We start from the raw sequence: 10,340 nt of genomic DNA on the forward strand, positions 1-10,340 counted from the left end.
AGATAAACAATGTCCCATATCCTATAATGCTTCTCTGTTACTGGCCCTGGCTCCATATCCTTGCACAAATGGCTTCTTCCCTGTCAGTGTCCCCCTCTATTTGGGAAATGCTCACAAAATAGACTGTACTCATTTTGGGAAGATGCATCCAAGACAACTCTCTGTAGTCCTTTAGGGTTTTATTTTTGAAAAGCAGTCTACTTTGGTATTTCCAGTTTCTTGGGGATATCTCTTTTAGCCTCAAAGAATAGTCAATAGTAAACAAACACTATATTGTACAATGATTTAGTGACGCCAAGTAAGGCTTTTTATTGCTCTTTCTTGATATTTGAATGTACAAAGTTTTTCAACCTTGACTGCACTTTATAAGCACACAGGGAGATTTTTAAAACTTGATGCAGAAAAGGGCAATAAAAATGATCAAGATGCAAAACATGCATGTACTAATTCACTAAGAAAATTATAATTATTATGTATCACAAACATATACTACTAATAAAAACATCCTAAAATATTACTGATGCCCTACTGAGGTCCTGTGCACAGGGAAAAAAGAAGAAAAAAGAGGTGTAAAGGAGGGGCAACAAGCTTAAGAATTACCAAGAACCAAGAATGTGTCAAGTCAGTGATAAGCTACCATGAGAGTAGGATCCCATTTTTGAGAACAGGTTTGGAAAGAAGACTTGAGACACAGGAACAGAGGTTTCTTAATAGACAGCTGGAACTTCAAAACAAACGTCATCTGCTCCACACTTCTTCATAGAGCTAGTGTGACACATGTCACCATCAGAAAAAGACAAGTCTTGGCAAGATCTTGTAATAATGAGGGGTTGTTTACAGGGTATCCTCCTTCTTAGCACCAAAGTCATACCTGCCATTGGCAGGTGAGATACACCTGTCCTCTCTAAGCAATCTGAGCTGCAATGTCATATTTCACATCAAAAAAATCTCAGTCTTGCTTTCTGAAATTTCTCAAAGACTTATGTTTGAAGACTGTATCTTCAACAACTCCATTTCTACCATCATAGCCATGCATGCTTCTATAATACTCTGCACAGCTCCCTGAGCACACCACAAATGTAGATGCTCACTCCACAAAATACTGCTCCAGAGACACTTTTCCTAATCTGGTGGCACATGTGCTGCCCACTTCCTGAATTATGCCATTGTGAGTCTCTTTCCAAGCTGCTCTTGGCTTTTAATTTGAAGATAATAGGGAAAGCTAAGAACAATGAGAAAAAAAATCTCTTCCTTCAATGCTTATAAATTGTAAAATTTGTCATAATCTGAGTGAAATTATTTAAGCCACCTTTTCCTTCCATTGCCTCTCTAATTTCTATATTTAAACAGTTTTCTAACCACGTTCTCTTCAAAATTAAACAGCAAAGCATAAAAAATATAGAGAAATTTCGGTTGACACATAAGAGGTATTATCCAAGAAGCCTGCAGCTAGTATCCCAAAATTCAGCTGGATACATCCTCTGCTTTCCTATTACTGGGTCATGTCCCTTTACTTAATATTTTGCTCATCTTTTATATCCATTTTGGGTGAATGCTTACTTCATGAGGATTTGGAGTTGACTACATAAGCATGTTACTTCTGAGAATGGTAATGCTGAGTATGTCATTATCTTATCCTAAGGATGAGAATCAATATGATAAAACTATGTGGTACAGAAACAAGCTCTTCAGCCTCCAATTTTCTCTTTCATGGAGGGAACTCGTAAACTTTTCCAAACGTAATATGCCATATGCCCTTATCCACAAGGATCATTCCAAGACCCTCAGTAGATGCCCGAGATAGCAGATAGTACTGAAGTCTTTAGATACTGTGTCTTTTCCTATGCATAGATACCTACAATAAAGTTTATTTTATAAATTATCCATAAATTAAACAGAATAAGAGATTAGTAATAATACTAAAATATAATCATAATAATGTACTTTAATAAAAGTTATTTAAAATGTCTGGATTATTTCTGGGGTGTTTTAGTATTTTTGAACCACAATTGACTAAAGGTAACTGAAACTGGAAAGCCAAATTGTAAAACATGGAGGGACTATGGTGCTATCTATCTAAAGAGGGAGTAGGAAAATATTTGATGCACACATGAGTCACTACTAAACTAAGATAAAATAAAAAATTAGGACAATACACAAGTTAAAAGCAAGATTTATTACTGAAATATTGTTTAAATAACATACTGATGTGATATTAAAATTTTAACTTCTGGGGCTACATCTGAAAACCAAAATTCTGTTTTAAAGATTAGTAGTAACAAAGAATTCATCCTTTATAAAACATTTTTATATCATAAAGTATGAAATCAATAGAGATAACCACACAATGAACACATTAAAATGTATACATGATATAAAAGATATGTGTTACATATAGAAAAAAAGATTTATTGTAATTAACATATAAACAAATGAAATAATTACTGCCTAGTGTATCTATGACATTACTTTAACATGAAAGCTAGATTGTCATCATAAAACTTTACACAATCCAGTAACTTTCAATATAACATTCATGACCTAACATTAATTTGAATAGATTTTCTAATGCTTTTTCTACTAAGAAAAAGAATGTATTATTTTTTAAATCTGCAGTCCAATCACTGGGAATCTATATTAAACACTAAGTACAAACCTCAGCTGGACTTCTGTCTCCAGAGCTCTGAAGAAGACGCTAGAATAGATTCAGAATTACGGCACTGTTCACAGCTTCCCTCAGAATCAGCCATACAGACAGGACCAGACACTTGCCCCTTCAAAATGCTGTGAAGCCCTTCAATTACTTGATTTTCAAAAGCATCCATGAAAAGGAATAAAGATTTGAAAAGAAATAGAGGAAACAGAACTCAAGAGTGTATGATTAATTTGTCTATACAGGGACTACCAATGTAAGAAAAATCAGTACAAGTTGGCAACCAAAATCTATCTAGAAATCAATAGATGCCTCAATTTAGCCACACACACACACACACACACACACACACACACACACACACAATTTCTTATGCCTTAAATTATTTCTTGTTTTAATTTTCCAAGATTGCAAATTAGAATTTAGTTTACTGAACAGAAATAAATGATAGTTTTAACTATAGTCATACTTTGCTTACCAGCTGAGATGCATTCCTAGGTGACCTCCTCACTATCGGAACATCATAGAGTACACCTCCACACCCCAGGGTGGCATAGATCAAACTCACTGATTAGGTTCAATGTTAATATTATGGGGAAATTTGATCTGGTTCTCAACTGATTTGATTTACAACTACAATCATGGGAAGAAATAAGTTCATGGACAAAGGTAATACTGTAATATGCACTATACATAATTATATGTACTATACATAATTATATGTACTATACTTTTATAGCACAGTCAGAACAGTAAGCTTATTCACATCAGCACCACCACAAACACAAGAGCTATGCGGCTAAGTTAGCTGTAACATCATTAGGTGGAATTTTTGGTTCAATTATGTTGTGAGATCACTATCATACATAAGGTTCATTGTTGACTGAAATATTTTGTGACACTTGCCTGGATAGATGTTTCTTGATTGAGGAAGAAATCAAAATTTCCAGGCCAGGTGGTTAGAAGTGAAAGAACACTGACATCAGAATACAAGTTCAAGTCACTGCAGTTATGTGACACTAACTCCCATTAAAAAGTAGTTTTAGTTGTGGATACTGAGAATATATTGTTACTTAAAAAGCAACCATTATATGGCTCGAATTTGAATAGTTTGAAATACTTTATAATCATATAGTAAGATTACAGACAAAATGGTCAAATTTCCTGTGGAAGTCTATGAGTTCTCAATGAGAAGCATGGAGAAGAGAAAAGAAAAGACTTTGAAACTCAGCCCGCTGCACACAGGAAGGTCTGTGCACTCCCTACCAAGGTCCTGAGTCATGCAGAAGACACGGAATCACCCCGCTGCAGACAGGCAGCCACCTGATTACACACTACAAAGTCTCAGAGGACACCAGACCACCAGACCAAGGAATTGAGTCCCGCTGTTCCCGGCCCAGAGGTAGGGGCTTCTGAGCCACCATCCCACTGCTCCTGGTCCAGAGGAAGGGGCTTCCCGGCCACCATCCCTCCTGCTGCTCCCAGCCCACAGGAAAGGGCTTTTGAGTCACCATCCCTACCGCTGCTCCCGGCCCCTGTCCCACCTCACCCAGCTCAGAGGAGGTAATCCGTGCAGGTGCTAACAGCCCCCTGCCCCAGTCGAAATGAGAAAACACATAAATAAGTCTCAAAACCAGACTTCCAGATCACCTACAGCAACCCCAAAGGGAAATGAGATGGACCATTCTGATACTCAACCACCTGGACCCACTGAATTGGCAACAAAAGGGGATCTGGAAAAAAATAAAATCAGAAATAATTTCTCAGATAACAGGAGAAGTTGTGCCCCTAGTGCAAGACATGATTAATAAATCTAGAGAGGAGATCAGGAACATGATGGAATTCCAACATAAGAAACAAATGGAATCCATAAAACAGATGCAAATAGATTTCCAGGAGATGAAAAAGTCCACTGAAAGTCTACACAGCAGAATGAGCCAATGTGAGGACAGAATTTCAGATATAGAAGATAAGATTGCAATTAGTGACCAGGAAAAGAAAAATGGCTTCAAAATTGTAAGGGAACATGAGAAATCAATCCAGCAGCTGCTAGATGATGCAAAGAAGAATAACATAAGATTGATTGGGCTCAATGAAGAAACAGGAGAGAGTGCAGATGACATAAAAAATCTCTTCACAGAAATAATGGCAGAAAACTTCCCAAGCAGGGGAAAAGAGCTTGACATACAGATAAGTGAGGCATATAGGACTCCAAATAGCCTTGATCAAAAAAAATCTACACATAGGCATATAATTGTTAAGATTCCAGAAACCCAACAGAAGAACAAAGTTCTCCAAGCAGTCAGAGAAAAGAAACAAATCACATACAAAGGAAAGCCCATCAGAATCACAGCAGACTTCTCAACACAAACCATCAAGGCAAGAAGAGCTTGGAGTGACATATTCCAAGCCCTAAAAGAAAACAGCCTCCAACCCAGATTGATGTACTCTGCAAAACTATCTTTCAAAATGGATGGAGAAATAAGATACTTTCATGACAAAGAGCACCTTAGGAACTTCTTGAATACCAAACCAGCACTCCAAAGAATTTTACACAATATCCTAGGAACAGACATTGAGGATCACAACCCCAGGAAGCAAAGCAGAATGAACCCATCTGGCATGACAAGAAATTAAATGTAAAGGGGGAGAACCCAACAAAAAGAAAAAGTCATGGCAATGACAAGTCAATATATTTCAGTTATAACCATCAACATTAATGGTCTCAATTCACCAATCAAAAGAAATAGACTGGCAGAATGGGTCAAGAAGCAAAATCCAACAATATGCTGCATACAAGAAACACACTTCATTCAAAAGGAAACTCATAGACTGAAAGTTAAAGGGTGGAAAACAATACTCCATGAGACAGGAACCTGAAAAAAAGCAGGAGTAGCTATCCTCTTGGCAGATCAAGTAGATTTCAAACCAACACTGATTAAGAGAGATGAAGAAGGACACCACATCCTTGTAAAGGGAACAATCCAACAGGAAGAGATGACAATCATAAATATCTATGCACCAAACACTAGTGCACCCAACTATATAAAACAAATACGGACATGAAAAGTCATATATGCACTAATACAATTATAGTGGGGGAACTCAATACCCCACTGTCACAAATAGATAGATCAACTAGACAAAAAATAAGTAAGGAAATACTAGAACTCAATCGAACTCTTGAACAAATGAACTTAACAGATGTTTCCAGAGTCTTCCACCCCACAAAATCAGAATACACATTCTTCTCAGCTGCACATGGGTCATTCTCCAAAATAGACCACATACTCACACATAGAACATGTTTAAGTAAGTGCAAAGGAATTGAAGTTATCCCCTGTATATTATCAGACCATAGTGCAATGAAATTGGAGATCCATAGCAAAAGAAACTCAAAAAATTTCATAAACACATGGAAATTGAACAACACACTTCTGAATAACCAATGGGTCACAGAGGAAATTAAAGAAGAAATCAGACAATTCCTTCAATTAAATAACAATGACAATAGAACATATCGGAATCTATGGGACACAATGAAAGCAGTCTTACGAGGGAAATTCATAGCAGTGAATATGCATATTAGGAAAACAGAATGAGCCCAATTAAACAACCTGATGCTGCACCTCAAGCTTCTACAAAAAGAAGAGCAGGACAACCCCAGAGCTCATACAAGGGAGGAAATTATAAAGATCGGAGGAGAAATCAATGCAATGGAGACTAAGAGAACGATACAAAAAATCAATGAAGCCAAGAGTTGGTTCTTTGAAAGAATCAACAAAATTGACAAACCTTTAGCCAACCTTGTCAGAAAAAGGAAAGAAAAGGCCCAAATCCATGCAATTAGGAATGAAAAGGGCGAAATTACAACAGACCCAGAAGAAATCCAGAGGATCATCAATACCTACTTCCAGAACCTATACGCCAATAAGATGGACAACACAGAAGAAATGGACAGATTCCTAGATACATATGAATTACCAAAGTTTAACGAAGAAGACCTAAAAATTCTGAACAACCCAATATCAACCAATGAAATTGAAAAGGTAATTAAAAACTCATCAACTAAGAAAAGCCTGGGCCCTGATGGCTTCACTGCTGAATTCTACAAGACATTTAGAGAGGAACTGCAGCCACTACTATTTAAACTCTTCAATGAAATTGAAAGCGAAGCAATACTCCAAAATTCATTCCTGAAGCAAGCATCACCTTGATCCCCAAAGCAGAGAAAGACCCAACCGAAAAGAAGAACTATAGTCCAATCTCACTAATGAATATAGATGTAATAATCCTTAATAAGATAATGGCAAACAGAATGCAGAAGATCATCAAGAAGATCATACACCCCGATCAAGTGGGATTCATCCCAGGGATGCAGGGATGGTTCAATATATGCAAATCAATCAATGTAATACACTATATCAATAGAGCCAAGGACAAAAACCATATGATTGTCTCTATAGACACAGAAAAAGCATTTGACAAAATCCAACATGCATTTATGATAAAAACCCTACAAAAAATTGGAATAGATGGTCTCTACCTCAAACTGATAGAAGCCATCTATGAAAAACCAACAGCCAATATCATACTAAATGGTCAAAACCTGAAATCCTTCACACTAAAATCAGCAACAAGACAAGGATGTCCACTATCACCACTCTTGTTCAATATAGTTCTGGAAACATTAGCCACGGCAATTAGACAGGAGAAAGAAGTAAAAGGAATAAAGATAGGTAATGAAGAAGTCAAATTGTCATTATTTGCAGATGACATGATACTCTATATAGAAGACCCCAAGAACTCCACCAAAAGTCTTCTAGACTTAATAACCAAATTCAGTCAAGTAGCTGGTTACAAGGTCAACACACAAAAATCAATAGCTTTCCTCTACACCAATGACAAACTCACTGAGAGAGAAATAGAGCAAATAATTCCTTTCACAATAGCATCCAAAAAACTGAAATACCTAGGAATCATCCTAACGAAAGAAATCAAAGACCTCTTCTCTGAAAACTATGGCACTCTGAAAAGAGAGATTGAAGATGATATCAGAAAATGGACAGACGTCCCATGCTCCTGGGTAGGAAGGATTAATAGAGTGAAAATGGCCATACTTCCAAAACTGCTATATAGATTTAATGCAATTCCAATTAAGATCCCAGCAGCATACTTCATAGACCTCGAGAAAACAATCCAAAAATTCATTTGGAACAAGAAGAGACCGAGAATAGCAAAAGCAATTCTAGGTAACAGAGACATGGCAAGGGGTATCACAATCCCCAACCTGCAACTCTACTACAAAGCTACTGTGATAAAAACAGCATGGTACTGGCAAAGAAACAGACCTGAGGACCAGTGAAACACATTAGAAGATGCAGAAACAACGCCAGACACACTCAGCCATCTCATCTTCAACAAAGGAGCCAAACACCCTCACTGGAGGAAAGATAGCCTCTTTAATAAATGGTGCTGGAAAAATTGGGCTTCAACTTGCCAAACATTAAAACTAGACCTGTATCTCTCCCCATGCACTAAACTAAAATCAAAATGGATTAAAGATCTAAATATTAAAATAGAAACTCTGAACCAGTTGGAACAGAGGTTAGGTAGAACCCTTGAAGACATCAGTGTAGGAAAAGATTTTATGAACAAACCCTCAGTTGCCCGTGAACTAGCACAAAAAATCAAGCAATGGGATCTCTTCTTATTAAAAAGCTTCTGCACAGCAAGAGAAACCACCAGCAGTGTGAAGAGACAACCCATAATGTGGGAAAAAATCTTCACCTGCTCTTCCTCAGACAAAGGTCTACTATCTCGAATCTGTAAAGAACTTAAAAAGATCAGACCTCCCAAATTTAAAGCCCCAATCCAAAAATGGGCATCTGAAATGAACAGACATTTCTCAGACAAAGAAGTAGAAATAGCAAATAAATACATGAAAAAATGTTCAACACCACTGGTCATTTGAAAGATGCAAATGAAAACAATGCTGAGATTCCACTTCACTCCAGAAAGAATGGCTGCTATCATGAAATCAATAAGAAATGCTTTCAGGGCTGTGGGGAAAGAGGAACCCTGCTCCATTGCTGGTGGGAGTGTAGACTGGTGCAAGCACTGTGGAAATCAGTATGGAGATACCTCAAAGAACTAGGACTGGAAGTCCCATTTGACCCCGCTATTCCACTGCTGGGATCTTCCCCAACGAATTAAAAGAATCATACCACAGTGATATATGTGCACCCATGTTCATAGCAGCACAGTTTGTAATAGCTAAAACTTGGAAGCAGCCCAAATGCCCATCAACTGGAGACTGGATAAAGAAAATGTGGTTTTTTTATAAAATGGAGTACTACTCAGCCATAAAAAATGAGAAATTAGAGACATTTATAGCTAAGTGGATGCACATTGAGGTGATACTCTTAAGTGAAATAAATAGGACACACATGTGTAAATACCGAATAGTTTCTCTGCTGTGAGAAACTGAAAGTGTAAATAAGGACTAAATGTATAATAGGTAATGTGAAATCGGAAGAAAAGGGGCAAAGGGGAAGGAAGTGGGAGGGCTAGGGGAAAGGACAGAAGGGAATGAGATTAATATGAGAAAATGGAAAAATAGGAACAAAATCTTTGTAAACAGGGAGGACTGGTGGGGTTGAAGGGAGGGCTGGGCAAGGGTGAAAAATAAGAACCAAGAGAGATTATGTAAAGGTGCAAATTTCCAATGATGAATGTCATTATATTGTATACCTAAAATGTACCAATGATTAGAATGAAGAATCAATAATGCAAAATAGGAAGAAAAGGTCCAAAGGGGTAGGGGTAGTGGGAGGGGCAGGGGAAAGGAAAGAAGGGAAAGGAAAAATGATGAGAAATGGAAAAAATGGAAATAAAGTCTTTGTAAATAGGGAAGGGTGGAGGGCGTGAAGGGAGGGCTAGGAATGGGGAAAAAATAAGAACCAAGATGCCTTATGTAAAGGTATAATTCCCAATGAGAAATGTAATTGTGTTGTATACCTACAATGTACCAATAAAAGAATTTAATACAAAAAAAAAGTAGGGCGGTGTGTGTGTATCTAGTGTAGCAATATAGCGTGGGGATACATATATATGTGTAAGTGCATAGGTGTGATGTATTTTTATATAGCCCCTCCTCCTTTTGTTTCCTTGCATTTTATTTACTGGGGCAGTGAGAGGCTACTGTCTTGGTTTCATGCATCTGGCTTCTCTTGTACTCTGCCAGTCTGCCTCCCCTCTTGTCTTGTTAATTGCTCCCTCCAGTGACGTTTTGACTCTTTCTGGTCAGGATTATCCAGAAAACCCAATGAGGCCCTTATTTTGGTCTTCCCCTGCTTACAGACCCCTTTCCCCTACATCAGCTGTACCTGATACTGGCATTTCTGTTAACTTTTCAGGTATGAAAGTGGTATTGGCCATTTAGGGTTATCCACTCAAGTTCGTCGTTCATCCGCTTGCTGCTGACCAAATCATAGGAGGCCACATGTTTTGGTAAAAAGGAAGAAAAAAAGTATTTAAAACTCTCGCTGAGGAGATAAAGGGGCCCATTTGCCTCAAATCAACACCTCCTTTTACAGAAGGGAAAGGATCTTTTATAGTAAGGAACAAAGAGGGGAGGGGAGCACAGAGAGCACAGATCTCCACATTGCTTTATCCCAGCCATCTT

Source organism: Heterocephalus glaber, unplaced genomic scaffold (assembly GCF_053883595.1).
Source record: "Heterocephalus glaber isolate CG9 unplaced genomic scaffold, H.glaber_assembly_v1.0 deba00001481, whole genome shotgun sequence".
Classification (NCBI taxonomy): domain Eukaryota; kingdom Metazoa; phylum Chordata; class Mammalia; order Rodentia; family Bathyergidae; genus Heterocephalus; species Heterocephalus glaber.